The following is a 15,307-nucleotide window of genomic DNA, read 5'->3' on the forward strand; positions in this document are numbered from 1 at the left end:
GGAGAGAAAGATAGAGAGAGGGAGGGAGGAAGAAGAGACAGAGAAGAGAGGGAGAGGAAGTGGAAGAGGAGGAAGTAGAAGAGGAAGAGGAGGAGGAGGAAGTGGAAGGGGAAGAAGAGGAAGAGGAGGTAGGAGGGAAGAGGAACAGGAGGAAGAAGAGCAAGTGGAAGAGGAAGAGATGTAGAGGAAGTGAGGGAGAGGGAGAGAGAGGAAGTTGAAGTGAAAGAGGAGGAAGAAATGGAAGAGAGGAAGTGGGAGAGAGAGAAGGGCCCACACACTTGACAGTTCTTAATGAATTCTTATCACCAACCCTAGGTCTAGTCTCTTCTCAAATGAAAAAATAAGTAGAAAGGACAACTGAGTCGCTACCAGTGAGGAATGGATCAATAATGAAACAACTTGGTGAGTGGGAAAAGGAACACTGGGCTAGAACACTGCAAATGGCCATTTCCCCTCAAATTGGGAAGAAGGAAGAGTCTGGATATTAAATCAATTGACTGGACTTCCCTCTCCCTCAGGATTCTAGAGCACATGAAGTTAGTTATGGAAATTACTGGTCAAAAGGGTGGGTGAGCATGGTGAGCTTCATTGAGTTCAGGTCATGACAGACTAACCTGTCCTTCCTGGCTTCATTCAAGTTCCTGCTAAAATCAGAAATTCTACTGCATTATTCACCTTGAGATTATTAATGCTCAGTGTTATATTGTAAAATTACTACATTTGGGAGGGAGAATAGCAGAGATGGAAAGAGACAGACAGAGAGAGAATGGGGGATTGAAGGGAGAAAAAAAGAAGACAGAAGGGAGGAGAGGAGGAGGTAAAAGAGCAGAGAAGAGGTAGCAGAGACACTGAAAGAGAGGGATAATTAAAGAGAAATAGAGACACACAGAGAAAGATTCTGAAAGCACACAGTGAATTCAAGTCCCAAGTCCTGGGAGAGCAACATTCTCCAATTGATGGAAGACTTGAAAGATGTCACCAAAGGATGGAGCAGTGAAAATCTCTGGGGATATGACAAAGGGGAACCCGGAATGCTTTAGTAGGCCTTTTTGTCTAAGAGCAGGAAGAGGGATGAGTCTGGACATTATAAGCCAGGGACTTAATTTATTCCTCTTCCAGCAATCAAGAACAAAGCCAATGAATTGTATATGATCCATATCTCCAAAGGAGTGTGAGCATCTTCATCTTCTTTAAGTAGAGGTCAGATCAAAGTGTCCCAGCCTTCCCGTGTTTCGTTCAGGTGTGTCTTTATTAAAAATCTATCTTCAATTGAAACTTTACATCCCTGTGATCATCAAATATCAGTGTTATATCTGAGAGAACTTACGGTCTTCATGAAATTATAGGAGACCTTGTTATTGGAGTGTTGGGGGGAGATAGAGAAAGAGCATTGGGAGGAAAGGAGAAGGAGGAAGAAGACATGTCAGGGAGAGAAGTTAGGAGGAATAGAGTATATGGGGGGGAGAGAGAGAGAGAGAGAGAGAGAGAGAGAGAGAGAGAGAGAGAGAGAGAGAGAGAGAGAGAGAGAGAGAGAGAGAGAGAGAGAGAGAGAGAGAGAGAGAGTCAGATTTGACTGGTTGAAATCAAGCCACTAGGTTTCCCTGAGCTCTCATCTCAGGGTAATATATAAAAGAACATGAAGATTTCATTCTACTACATACAGTATGGGTGGCACTAACATCCAGGGGTGTACCAGGGAAAGCCCTTGGTGTGTGGGAAAGAGGGGCCCTCCACTACAATCCTTATGGTGGCCCATTTTTCCTGAAAGGAGAAGATAAAAGAGTAGAGTCATTATACATCAGGGAGGTTGATTTTTTTTTCTATTAGGATTGTGGGACACCTTGATCCAGTGGCCAAAGAGGGGGTCATCAAAGTGATCCTCATTAAGCAGAGGACAGACCAGGATATGACTGCCCTCACTGTCTTCCTTCAGGTATGTTCCTATTAAAATCGACCTTCTACAGGAAGTTTTCATCCCTGTGATTATTAATGATCAGTGTTATATCTGAGAGAACTTACTGTCTTCGTGAAATTATTGGAGACGTTGGTATTGGAGTGTTGGGAGGAGATGAATAAAGTGTACTGGGAGGGAAGGAGAAGGAGGAAGAAGACATTTGGGGGAGAGAAGTTAGGAGGAATAGAGTATGAAGGAGAAAGAAATTTGGAGGAAGTGGAGAAGGGGAGAGAGAGAGAGAGAAGGGGACAGAGAGAGAGAGAAAGAGAGGGAGAGAGAGAGAGGGGGGGGGGAGGGAGGGAGAGAGAGATTGGACTCAGTGACTTCAAGTCATCAGGTCTCTATGTACTCTCATATTAGTGTAATAAATAAATGAATAGAAAATTGAACAGTGAGCCAGGGATGGGTCAGTGAAAGACCTTGGTGAATGGGCAAGAGTGGGTGCTGGGATAGAATACTGCAAATGATCCATATTCCCTCAAATGGGGAAGAAGGAAGAGTCTGGATATTAAAAGCCAATGGGCTGGACTTCCCTCTCCCTCAGGATTCTAGAGCACATAAAGGTAGTTATGGAAACTACTGGTCACACAGGGTGGGTGAGCATAGTGAGCTTCATTGACTTACAGGTGATGACAGGCTAACCTGCCCTTCTTGGCTTCATTAAAGTTCCTGCTAAAATCAGAATTAATACAGGAAGTTTTCATCCCTTAGATTATTAATGATCAGTGTTATATCCAATGCAACTTACCGTCTTTGTGACATTGTGGGAGACATTGGTATGGGAGTGGTGGGGAGAGATGAAGAAACTAGCATTGGGAAGGAAGGAGAAGGAGAAAGACGTTTGGGGGAGAGAAGTTAGGAGGAATATAGTATGAAGGATAAATAGAGGAAAGAGAGGAAGTGGAGAGAGACAGAGGGAGAGGGAGAAGAGAAGGAGTGGGAGAGGAAGTGGAAGTGGAAGAGGAGGAGGGAGTGGAAGCTGAAGAGGAAGAAGAAGAGAGGGATTGCCAAGGAGAGAGGGCCCACTCTTGACAGTTCTTAATGAATTCTGATCACCAGGCCTAGATCTAGTCTCTTCTCAAATGAAAAAATAAGTAGAAAGGACAGCTGAGTCGCTACCAGTGAGGAATGGAACAGTGAAACAACTTGGTGAGTGGGAAAAGGAACACTGGACTAGAATACAGCAAATGGCGATTTTCTCTGATATGGGGAAGAAGGAAGATTCTGAATATTGAAAGCCAGTTGGCTGGACTTCCCTCTCCCTCAGGATTCTAGAGCACATAAAGGTAGTTATGGAAAGTACTGGTCACGCAGGGTGGTGGGTGAGCATAGGGAGCTTCATTGAGTTCAGGTCATGACTGACTAACCTGCCCTTCTTGGCTTCATTCAAGTTCCTGTTAAAATAAGAAATTCTACTGCACTATTCATTCACCTTGTGATTATTAATGCTCAGTGTTATATTGGGAAATTACTGCATTTGGGAGGGAGGATGGCAGAGGGGGAGACAGACAGAGAGAGAGAGAGAATGGGGGGTTGAAGGGAGAAAGAAAGGAAGAAGACAGAAGGGAGGAGAGGAGGAGGTAAAAGAGCAGAGAATAGGCAGCAGAGACACTGAAAGGGAGGGAGAATTAAAGAGAAAGAGAGACACACAGAGAAAGATGTAACTTGTTGAATGAGAATGGGGGGGCTGGGCTTGAATGCTGCAAATGTTCCTTCTTCCCTCAAATGGGGAAGAAGGAAGAGTCTGGACATTAAACCAATTGATTGGACGTCCCTCTCCCTTAGGATTCTAGAGCACATAAAGGTAGTACATAAAGGGGAACCTGGTATGCTGCAGTAGGCCTTTTTGGTTAAGAGGGGGAAGAGGGATGAGTCTGGACTTTATAAGCCAAGGGCTTGATTTGTTTCTCTTCCAGGAATGGAGAACAAAGGCAATGAGTTGTATATGATCCATATCTCAAAAGGAGGGTGAGTATCTTCATCTTCCTTAAGAAGAGTTTAGACCAGAGTATCCTGGCCCTCCCTGGTTTCCTTCAGGTATGTCTCTGTTAAAAATGGATCTTCCATTGAACGTTTTCATCCCTGTGGTTATCAAGTATCAGTGTTATGTTCAATGCAAATTACTGTCTTTGTGAAATTATTGGAGACCTTGGTATTGGAGTGTTGGGGGGAGATGAAGAAGGAGCATTCAGAGGGAAGGAGAAGGAGGAAGAAGATATCTGGGAGAGAGATGTTAGGAAGAACAGAGTATGCGGGAGAAAGAAATTTGGAGGTAGCAGAGAAGGAGAGACAGAGACAGAGACAGAGAGACAGACAGAGAGAGAGAGAATCAGATTGGACTCAGTGACTTCAAGTCATTAGGTCTCTATGTACTCTCATGTTAGTGTAATAAATAAATGAATAGGAAATTGAACAGCGAGCCAGGGATGGGTCAGTGAAAGACCTTGGTGAGTGGGAAAGAGCGGCTGCTGGGATAGAATACTGCAAATGGCCCATATTCCCTCAAATGGGGAAGAAGGAAGAGTCTGGATATTAAAGGCCAGTTGGCTGGAATTCCCTCTCCCTCAGGATTCTAGAGCACAGGATGGTAGTTATGGCAACTACTGGTCACACAGGGTGTGTGAGCACAGTGAGCTTCATTGACTTACAAGTGATGACAAGCTAACCTTCTTGACTTCATTCAAGTTCCTGCTAAAATCAGAATTAATACAGGAAGTTTTCATCCTTGAGATTATCAAGGATCACAGTCATATCCAATGGAATTTATCAAGTTTGTGACATTGTGGAAGAGACACTGGTATTGGAGTGGTGGGGAGAGATGAAGAAACTAGCATTGGGAAGGAAGGAGAAGGAGAAAGGTATCTGGGGGAGAAAATTTAGGAGGAAGACAGTATGAGGGATAAATAGAGGAAAGAGAGAGGAAGTGGAGAGAGAGAGAGAGAGAGGGACAGAGGGGAGAGGGAGAAGAGAGGGAATGGCAGAGGGAGTGGAAGAGGAAATGGAAGAGGAGGAGGGAGTGGAAGCAGAAGAGGAAGTGGAGGGGGAAGTGAAGGGGAAGAGGAAGTGGAAGTGGAACAGGAGTAGGAAGTGGAATGGGAAAAGTAGGAGGAAGAGGAGTGGGGGGAAGAGGAAGTGGAAGAGAGGGAGTGGGAGAGAGAGAGAGGGCCCACACTTGACAGTATTTAATGAATTCTCATCACCAGGCCTAGGTCTAGTCTCTTCTCAAATGAAAAAATAAGTAGAAAGGACAACTGAGTCACTACCAGTGAGGAATGGATCAGTAATGAAACAACTTGGTGAGTAGGAATGGGTGTACTGGGCTAGAATACTGTAAATATTCCTTCTTCCCTCAAATGGGGACATTTGTCTGGACATTATTAGCCAGGGGCTTGATTTGTTTCTCTTCCAGCAATTAAGAACAAAGCCAATGAGGTGTAAACGATCCATATCTCAAAAGGAGGGTGAGCATCTTCATCTTCTTTAAGCAGAGGTCAGACCAGAGTATCCTGGCCCTCCCTGACATCCTTCAAGTATGTCTCTATTAAAAATCGATTTTCCATTGAAAGTTTTCATCCCTGTGATTATCAAATATCCGTGTTATGTCAAATGCAACTTACTGTCTTTGTGGAAGACTTTGGGAAGGAAGGAAAAGTGTGTAAGGCAGTGGAGGGAGAAGTGACTAAGAGGAAGAGCAAGGGAGGAGGACAGAGCGACAAAGATAGAGCACCAGTGATCTCTCATTACCAGACATGGGTGAACTTTTTTCAGGTTACTGAACGAAGAATAGGCAGAAAGGACAGCTGTTGCACTACCAGTGAGGGATGGATCAGTGAAAGACCTTGGTGAGTGGGAAAAGGGTGGTGGTGTATTTGAATACTGTAAATTGCAAATTTCTCTAATATCGGAAAGAAGAAGGAAGAGTCTGGATATTAAATTAATTGGCTGGACTTCACACTCCCTCAGAATTCTAGAGCACAGGAAGGTAGTTATGGAAACTACTGGTCACACAGGGTGGTGGGTGAGCATAGTGAAATTCATTGAGTAGTAGTAGGTCATGATAGACTAAGCTGCCCTTCATGGCTTTGTTCACGTTCCTGTTAACATCAGAACTTGTACATGTACATGTGATTATTAATGCTCAGTGTTATAATCTGGGCAAATTACTGCATTTGGGAGGGAGAATGGGAGAGGAGGAGAGAGAGAGAGAGAGAATGGGGAGTTGAAGGGAGAAAGAAAGAAGGAAGAGAGAAGAGGAGAGAGGAGGTAAAAGAGCAGAGAAGAGGTAGCAGAGGCACTGAAATAGAATTCAAGAGAAAGAAAGACACACAGAAAGATTCTGACAGCACTCTGTGAATTTAACTCCTGAGTCCTGGGTGAGCAATATTAAGGATTGGAAAGATGTCTCCAAAGGATGTATCAGTGAAACTCTTTGGGGATATGACAAATGAGAACCTGGAATGCTGCAGTAGGCCTTTATGTCTAAGAGGGAGGAAGAAGGATGAGTCTGGACATTATAAGCCAGTGGGCTTAATTTGTTTCTCTTTCAGGAATGGAGAACACAGCCAATGAATTGTATATGTTTCATATCTCAAAAGGAGGGTGAGTATCATTATCTTCTTAAAGCAGAGGTCAGACCAGAGTATCCCGGCCCTCCCTGACATCCTTCAGGTGTGTCTGTATTAAAAATGGATCTTCCATTGAAAGTTTTCATCCCTGTGATTATCAAATATCAGTGTTATGTCTAATGCAACACTGTCTATGTGAAGTTATAGGAGATCTTGGTATTGGAGTGTTGGGGGAAGATGAATAAGGATTATTGGGAGAGAAGGAGAAGGAGGAAGAAGACGTCTGGGGGATAGAATTTAGGAGGAATAGAGTATGAGGGAGAAATCGGGAGGAAGAGGAGAGAGAGAGAAAAAGAGACAGAAAGAGAAGATATAGAGAAAGAGGGAGAGAGAGAGAGAATCAGATTGACTCTGAATTCAAGTCACTAGGTCTCCATGAGATCTCATCTCAGAGTAATAAATGAATAGGAAATGAAACAGTGAGCCAGGGATGGTTCGGTCTAAGACCTTGGTGAGTGGGGAAGAGGGGAACACTGGCTAGAATATTGGAAATGGCCCATATTCCCTCAAATAAGGAAGAAGGAAGAGTCTGGATATTAAATCAATTAGCTACAGTTCCCTCTCCCTTAGGATTCTAGAGCATATGAAGGTAGTTATGGAAACTGCTGCTCACACAGGGTGGGTGAGCATAGTGAGCTTCATTGACTTACAGGTGATGATGGGCTCACCTGCCCTTCTTGGCTTCATTCAAGTTCCTGCTAAAATCAGTACTTCTGTATGAACTATTCACCTTGTGATTATTAATGCTCAGTGTTCATTTAAGATCCTGCTAAATCAATTTCTATAGGAAGTTTTTACCCTCTTGATTGTCAATGATCAGTGTTATATCCTATGCAAATTACTGTCTTTGTTTCATTGTAGGAGACATTCCTATTTGAGTGGTGGGGAGAGATGAAGAAAGAGCATTGGGAGGGAAGGAGGAGGAGGAAGAAGATATCTGGGAGAGAGAAGTTAGGAGGAATGGAGTATGAGGGAGAAAGAAATTTGGAGGAAGCAGAGGAGAGAAAGACAGAGAGAAGATGAAGAAAGAGCATTGGGAGGGAAGGAGGAGGAGGAGGAGAAAGAGGAAGTTGGAAGGGGAAGAGGAATAGGAAGAGAGGGAGTGGGAGAGAGAGAGGGCCAACACTTGATAGTTCTTCATGAATTCTGATCACAAGGCCTAGGTCTAGACTCTTCTCAAATGAAAAAATAAGTAGAAAGAACAACTGAGTCACTACCATTGAGGAGATGGATCAGTGAAACGACTTGGTGAATAGGAAAAGGGGTGCTGTGCTAGAATACTGCAAATGTGCATTTTCCCTCAAATAGGGAAGAAAGAGTCTGGATATTAAACCAATTGACTGGACTTCCCTCTCCCTCAGGATTCTAGAGCACATAAAGGTAGTTATGGAAACTACTGGTCACACATGGTAGTGGGTGAGCATAGTGAGCTTCATTGAGTACAGGTCATGACAGGCTAACCTGCCTTTCTTGGCTTCATTCAAGTTCCTGCTAAAATCAGAATTTCTACAGGAACTTTTCACTTTGCGATTACTAATGCTCAGTGTTATAATCTGTGCAACTTCACTGCATTTGTGAGGAAGGAAGGGAGTGGGAGTGGAAGAGAGAGACAGAAAAGGAAAGAGAGACAGAGAATGAACTGCTTAAAGGGAAAAGAAAGGAGAAAGACAGAATGGAGGAGATGTGGTAAAAGAGCTGAGAAGAGATAGCAGAGAAACAGATAGAGAGGGAGAATTAAAGAGAAAGAGAGACAGAGAAGGATTCTGACAGCACTCAGTGGATTCAGGTCCTGAGTCCTGGGTGAGCAATCCTCTCAAATTAATGGAAGACTAGGAAGATGTATAGTCGCAATCACTGCTACCAAAGGATGGATTTGTGAAACACGTTGGGGATATGGCAAAGGGGAAGCTAGAATGCTGCAACAGGCCTTTTTTGGCTAAAAGGGGAAGAGGGATGAGTCTGGATACTGTCATATTTGGGGCTTGTTTTGTTTCTCTTCCAGGAATGGGGAACACATTTAAGGAGTTCTATAAGGTAAAGATCCCAAAAGGAAGGGGGTGAGCATAGTTACCTTCATTAAGCAGAGGTCAGTCCAGAGTATCCTGGCCCTTCCTTGTTTTATTCAGGTATGTCTCTATGACAAATCTATCTTCTATTGGAAATTTTCATCCCTGTGATTATCACATATCAGTGTTATGTCCACTGCAACTTACTGTTTTTGTGAAATTGCTGGAGACCTTGGTATTGGAGTGTTGGGGGAAGATGAAGAAAGAGCAATTGGGGAGGAAGGAGAAGGAGGAAGAAGACATGGGAGGGGGGAGAAAACTTAGGGAGGAATAGAGTATGAGGAAGAAAGAAATTAGAAGGAAGAGGAGAGAGAGAGGGGGAGAGAGAGAGAGAGAGAGAGAGAGAGAGAGAGAGAGAGAGAGAGAGAGAGAGAGAGAGAGAGAGGGAGAGAGAGAGAGAGTCAGATTAGTCTCAGTGCATTCAAGTCACTAGGTCTCCATGAGCTCTCATATCAGAGTAATAAATAAATGAATAGAAAATGGAACAATGAGCTAGAGAAGAATCAGTTTATCCATCTGGTGAGTAGGAAAGGGAGCCTGTGCTAGAATACTGCAAATGGCCCATTTTCCCTCAAATGGGGAAGAAGGAAGAGTCTGGATATTAACCCCATTTACTGGACTTCCCTGTCCCTCAGGATTCTAGAGCACTTGAAGGTAGTTATGGAAACTACTGGTCACACAGGGTGGGTGAGCATAGTGAGTTTCATTGACTTACAGGTGATGACAGGCTAACCTGCCCTTCTTGGCTTCATTCAGGTTCCTGCAAAATCAGAACTTCTACAGTAACTTTTTATCCTCTGATTATTAATGCTCAGTGTTATAATCTTCACAATTTACTGTATTTGGGAGGGAGAGGATGGTAGGTGGGCAGAGAGAGAGAGACAGAGAGAGAATGGCGAGTTGAAGGGAGAAAAAAGGAGGAAGATGGAAGTGAGGAGAGTGGAGGTAAAAGAACAGAGAAGAGGTATCTCAGAAACAGAAAGAGGGAGAATTAAAGAGAAGGAGAGACACACAGAGAAAGATTCTGATGGGACTCAGTGAATTCAAGTCCCGAGTCCCAGGTGAGCAACTTTCTCAAATTAATGGAAGACTAGAAAGATGCCACCAAAGGATGGAGCAGTGAAACTCTGTTGGGGATATGGGAAAGGGGAACCTGGAATCCTACAGTAGGCTCTTTTTGGCTAATGGGGGGAAGAGAGATGAGTCTGGACATTATAAGCCAGTGTGTTTGATTAGTTTTATTCCAATAATCGAGAACACAGGCAATGAGTTGTATAAGATTACAGATCTCAACAGGAGGGAGAGCATCTTTATCTTCTATAAGCAGAAGTCAAACCAGATTATCTGGGCCCTCCCTGGCTTCCTTCAGGTTCCTACTAAAATCTGATCTTCTAGAGGAAGTTTTCATCCCTGTGATTATCAATGATCAGTGTTATATCTCATGCAACTTACTGTCTTTGTGACATTGTAAGAGACATTGGTATTGGAGTGGTTGTGGGAGATGAAGAAAGAGCACTGGGAGGGAAGGAAAAGGAGGAAGGCATTTGGAGGTGGAAAATATGAGGAAGAGAGTCTGAGGAAGAAGAGAAAGAAAGAGGGAAGAAAAAAAAGAGGGTGAGGAGAGAAAAGAGATATGGAGGGAGAGAGAGAGAGAGGAAGGAGGAGGAAAGTGAGAGGGAGAGAGAGAGAAGGCCCACAACTGGCAGTACTAAATGAATTCTTATCCCCAGCCCTTTGTCAAGTCAGTACTCAGGTTAATTTAAGAATAAGTAGGATTGAAAAATATTATTTAATTAATTGATTTAGAATATTTTTCCATGGTCATGTGATTCATGTCCTTTCCCTCTCCTCCTCCCACCCCAAGCCATAGCCATCCAGCAATTCCACTGGATTTTATGGGTATGGTTGATCAAGGCATATTTGAAAGAATAAGTAAAATGGACAACTGAGTCTCTACCATTGAGTGATGGATCAGTGAAACAACTTGGTGAGGGGGAAAAATTGGTTCTTGGCTAGAATACTGCAAATGGCAATTTTTCCTCAAATGGGGAAGATTGAAGAGTCTGGATATTAAAAGCTAATTGGCTGGAATTCTCTTCTTTCTCAGGATTCTAGAGCACATGAAGGCAGTTATGGAAACGACTGGTCACTCATGGTGGGAAAGCATAGTGAGCTTCATTGAGTAGTACAGGTCATAATAGGCTAACCTGCCCATCTTGGCTTCATTCAAGTTCCTGCTAAAATCAATTTCTATAGGAAGTTTTCACCCTGTGATTATCAATGATCAGTGCTATATCCTATTCCACTCATTATCTCTGTGACATTGTAGGAGACATTGGTATTTGAGTGGTGGGGAGAGATGAAGGAAGAGCATTGAAAGAGAAGGAGAAGGAGTAAGACATTTGGGGGAAAGAAGTTAGGAGGAAGAGAGCATGAGGGAGAAATAAAGAGAAAGGGAGATGAAGGGGAAGAGGAAGAGGGAGAGAGGGAATGGGAGAGAGAAACAGAGAGAGGATGAGAGCCTCTGTTAGGACTCAGTGCATTCAAGTCACTTGGTCTCCCTGAGCTCTCATCTCAGGGTAATAAATAAAAGAAAAGGAAGATAGAAGAGCCAGCCAGGGATGGATCAGGAAAAGTACTTGGTAGTGGGAAAGGGGACCCTACACTACAATACTTCCCATGTCCCATTTTTTCCTAAAAGAAGATGGTAGAGTTATTATAAATAAGGGGATTTGATTTCTTTTTCTAACAGGATACTGGGACACCTTGATCCAGTGGCTAAAAGGAAGTTGTGCATAACTATCTTCATTAAACAGAGTTCAGACCCTAGATTATCCTGGCCCTCCTTAGCTTCCTTCAGGTCGGTATTAACATTTGGTCTCCTACAGGAAGTTTTCATCCCTGTTATATATCCTGTATACATCCCTGTTATACATCCCAGTGTTATATATCCTAGGCAACTTACTGTCTTTGTGACATTGTCAGAGACATTTGTAATGGGGATGGGGCAGGACAGAGATCATTGGGAAGGAAAGAAAAGTGGGGAAAACAGTGGAGGGAGAATATATTAAGAGGAAGAGCGAGGGAGGAGGATAGGAGAGAGACAGAGAGGACCAGTGATTTCTAATCCCCAGATTGGGTGAACTCTCTTCTCAGGTTTTTGAAAGAATAGGCAGAAAGGATAGCCATGGCTCTCCCAATGAGGGATGGATTAGTGAAGTCACTTGTTGAGTGGGAAATATATTTGAATACTGGAAATGATAATTTTCCCTCAAATGTGGAAGAATGAAGGGTCTGGATATTAAAAGCCAATTGGCCGGACCTCCTTCTCTCTCAGGATTCTAGAGCACATAGAGGTAGTTATGGAAACTACTGGTCACACAGGGTGGGTGAGCATAGTGAGCTTCATTGAGTAGGTCATGACAGGCTAACCTGCCCTTCATGGATTCATTCTCGTTCCTGTTAAAATCAGAATTTCTATGGGAACTTTTCATCCTTATGTTTATTACTTCTCAGTTTATATGGGAGGGGGAGAAAGAGCAGATGGGGAGAAAATGGGAATGTTGAAGAGATAAAGAAAGGATGAAGATGGAAGGGAGGGAAGAGTTAAAAGAGCAGAGAAGAGGTGGCACTGAAATGGAAAGGGAGGGAGAATTAAAGAGAAAGGGAGACACAAAGAGAAAGATACTTACAGGACTCAATGAATTCAAGTACCGAGTCTTTCTCTACAAGAATGATGCCAGCAAATGATGGACCAGTGAAACTCTTTGGGTACATGGGAAAGGGGATCCTGGAATACTACATTAGGCCTTTCTTGGATAAAAGGGGAGGAGGGATGAGTCTGGACACTGTCAGCCATTGGGCTTGATTTGTTTCTCTTCCAGAAATGGAGAACACAATCAACAAGTTCTATAAAGAATAGATCCCAAAAGGAGGGTGAGCATAGTTATATTCATTAAGCAGAGGTCAGACCAGAGTATGGCTGCCCTCCCTGGTTCAGGTATGTCTATTAAAAATTGATCTTCTATTGGAAGTTTTTATCCCTTTGATTATGAATGATTCATGTTATGATCCAATGCAACATACTGTCTTTGTGAAATTATAGGAGACATTGGTATTGGAGTGTTGGGGGGGGGGTTGATGAATAAAGAGCATTGGGAGGGAAGGAGAAGGAGGAAGAAGACTTTTGGGGGAGAGAATTTAGGAGTAAGAGAATATGAGGGAGAAAGAAAGAGAGGAAGAGCAGAAAGAAAAAGAGAAACAGAGACAGGGAGAGAGAGAGAGATAGATAGATAGATAGAGAGATAGAGTGTCAGATTGGACTCATTGAATTCAAGTCACTAGGTCTCCATGAGCTTCTCTTCTCAGAATAATAAATAATTGAATAGGAAGTGGTCCAGTGAGCCAAGGATGAATCAGTTTATGCACTTTGTGAATAGGAAAGGGGACCTGTGCTAGAATATAGCAAATGTCCGATTTTCCCTCAAATGGGGAAGGAGGAGTGTGGACATTAAACCAATAGGCCGGACTTTCCTCTCTCAGGATTTTAGAGCACATGAAGGTAGTTATGGAAACTACTGGTCACACAGGGTGGGTGAGCATAGTGAGCTTCCCTGATTACAGGTCTTGACAGACTAATCTGCCCATCTTGACTTCATTCAACTTCCTGCTAAAATCAATATCTATAGGAAGTTTTCATTCTGTGATTATCAATCACCAGTGTTATATCCTGTAAAACTTTTTGGCTTTGTGACATTGTAGGAGACATTGGTATTTGAGTGCCGAGGAAGATGAAGAAAGAGCATTGGGAGGGAAGGATAAGGAGGCAGACATTTGGGGTAGAGAAGTTGGGAGGAAGAGAGTATGAGCCATAAATAAAGAGAGGAAGAGGAAGGGGAAGAGGAATAGGGAGAGGGAGAGAGAAACAGAAAGAGGCTGAGAGAATTAAGTTCAGTTAGGACTCAGTGAATTCCAGTCACTGGGTCTCCCTGAGGTCTCTTCTCAGGGTAATAAATAAAAGTATAGTAACATGTAAGAATCAGGAAGGGATGGACCAGGGAAAGACCTTGGAGAATGGGAAAGGGGGCCCTATACTACAATGCTTCCCATGGCCCATTTTTTCTACAAGAAGATGGAAGGGTAGAGTTATTATAAATCAGCAGGTTTGATTTCTTCTACCATGATTCTGGGACACCTTGATCCAGGCGCCCAAAAGGAGGTTGAGTAGAGTTATTATCTTCATTAAGCAGAGGTTAGACCAGAGTATCAAGGGCCTCTCTGGCTTCTTTCAGGTCCCTTTTAACATCTGATCTTCCACAGGAAGTTTTCATCCCTGTGATTATCAATGATCAGTGTTATATATCCTAGACAACTTACTGTCTTTGTGACATTGTCGGATACAATTTTAATGGGGATGGGGCAGGACAGAGATCATTGGGAAGGAAAGAAAAGTGGGGAAAACTGTGGAGGGAGAAGATATTAGAAGAGTGAAGGAAGAGGAGGAGCAGGAGGAGGAGGAGGAGGAGAAGGAGAGAGAGAGAGAGAGAGAGAGAGAGAGAGAGAGAGAGAGAGAGAGAGAGAGAGAGAGAGAGAGAGAGCACACCAATATTTTCTAATTCCCAGACTTGGGTGAACTCTCTTCTCAGATTTCTGAATGAATAGGCAGATAGGACAACCAGGGCTCTACCAGTGAGGGATGGATCAATGAAGCCACTTGTTGAGTGTGAAATGGATGGTGTATTTGAATACTGCAAATGGTTCATTTTCCCTCAAATGAGGAAGAAGGAAGAGTCTGGATATTTAAAGGCAATTAGCTGGACTTCCCTCTCCCTCAGGATTTTAGGGCACCAGAAGGTGCTTATAGAATCCCATGGTCACACAGGGTGGGTGAGCATAGTGAGCTTCATTGAGTAGGTCCACAGACTAACCTGTCCTTCTTGCTTGACTACATTCAAGTATCTGCTAAAAAGGAATTTCTTCAGGAAGTTTTCATCCCTGTGATTATCAATGATCAGTGTTATATATCCTAGGCAACTTACTGTCTTGGTGACAATGTAGGAGACATTATTATTTGAGTGGTGGGAAGAGATTAAGAAAGAGCATTGGGAGAAAAGGAGAAAGAGGAAGACATCTGGGAGAGAGATGTAAGGAGGAAGAGAGTATGAGAGAGAAAGAAAGAGGGAGCAAGAGCAGAAAGAAAAGGAGAGAGCTGTATAGAGGGGGAAAGAGAGAAAGAGGAAAAGAGTGATTGGGAAAGAGAGAGCCCACACTAGGAAATAATTAATCAATTCTTGTCACCAGGCTTAGGTCCAGTCTCTTCTCAGGTTAATAAAAGAATAAGTAGATTTGGAAAAACATATTTAATTTATTTAGAATATTTTTCAATGGTCATGTGATTCATGTTCTTTCCTTCCCCTCCTCCCACTGCCATGCTGTTGCCAGCCAGCAATTCCACTGTGTTTTTCTACTGTCATTGATCAAGACCAATTTGAAAGAATAAGTTTAAAGGACAACTGAGTCATTACCATTGAGGGTTGGATCAGTGAAACAACTTGGTGAGTGAAAAAGGGGATGGTCGGCTAAAATATGGCAAATGACAATTTTCTCTCTAATGGGGAAGAATGAAGAGCCTGGATATTAAAAGCCAATTGGCTGGACTTCCC

General features: G+C 43.1%; 1 protein-coding gene across 9 annotated transcripts in view; it reads left to right on the forward strand.

The window, feature by feature from the left end:
- LOC100015800 (actin-binding protein WASF3-like) overlaps window positions 1–15,307 on the forward strand; it is a 213,435-nt gene that overhangs the window by 42,572 nt on the left and 155,556 nt on the right. For 8 of the 9 annotated variants that reach the window (XM_056808936.1, XM_056808935.1, XM_056808937.1 and 5 more), the window contains 7 exons: window positions 316–402; window positions 1,120–1,240; window positions 1,828–1,933; window positions 3,014–3,103; window positions 3,871–5,250; window positions 5,364–5,796; window positions 6,502–15,199. The gene's annotated coding sequence lies outside the window, so the exon portion shown is untranslated. Of the gene's footprint in view, window positions 1–315; window positions 403–1,119; window positions 1,241–1,827; window positions 1,934–2,271; window positions 2,731–3,013; window positions 3,104–3,870; window positions 5,251–5,363; window positions 5,797–6,501; window positions 15,200–15,307 lie in introns of those variants that run through there. The other variant, XM_056808942.1, reaches the window with a different exon arrangement.

The sequence above is a fragment of the Monodelphis domestica genome, chromosome X (genome assembly GCF_027887165.1).
Source record: "Monodelphis domestica isolate mMonDom1 chromosome X, mMonDom1.pri, whole genome shotgun sequence".
NCBI classification, from domain to species: domain Eukaryota; kingdom Metazoa; phylum Chordata; class Mammalia; order Didelphimorphia; family Didelphidae; genus Monodelphis; species Monodelphis domestica.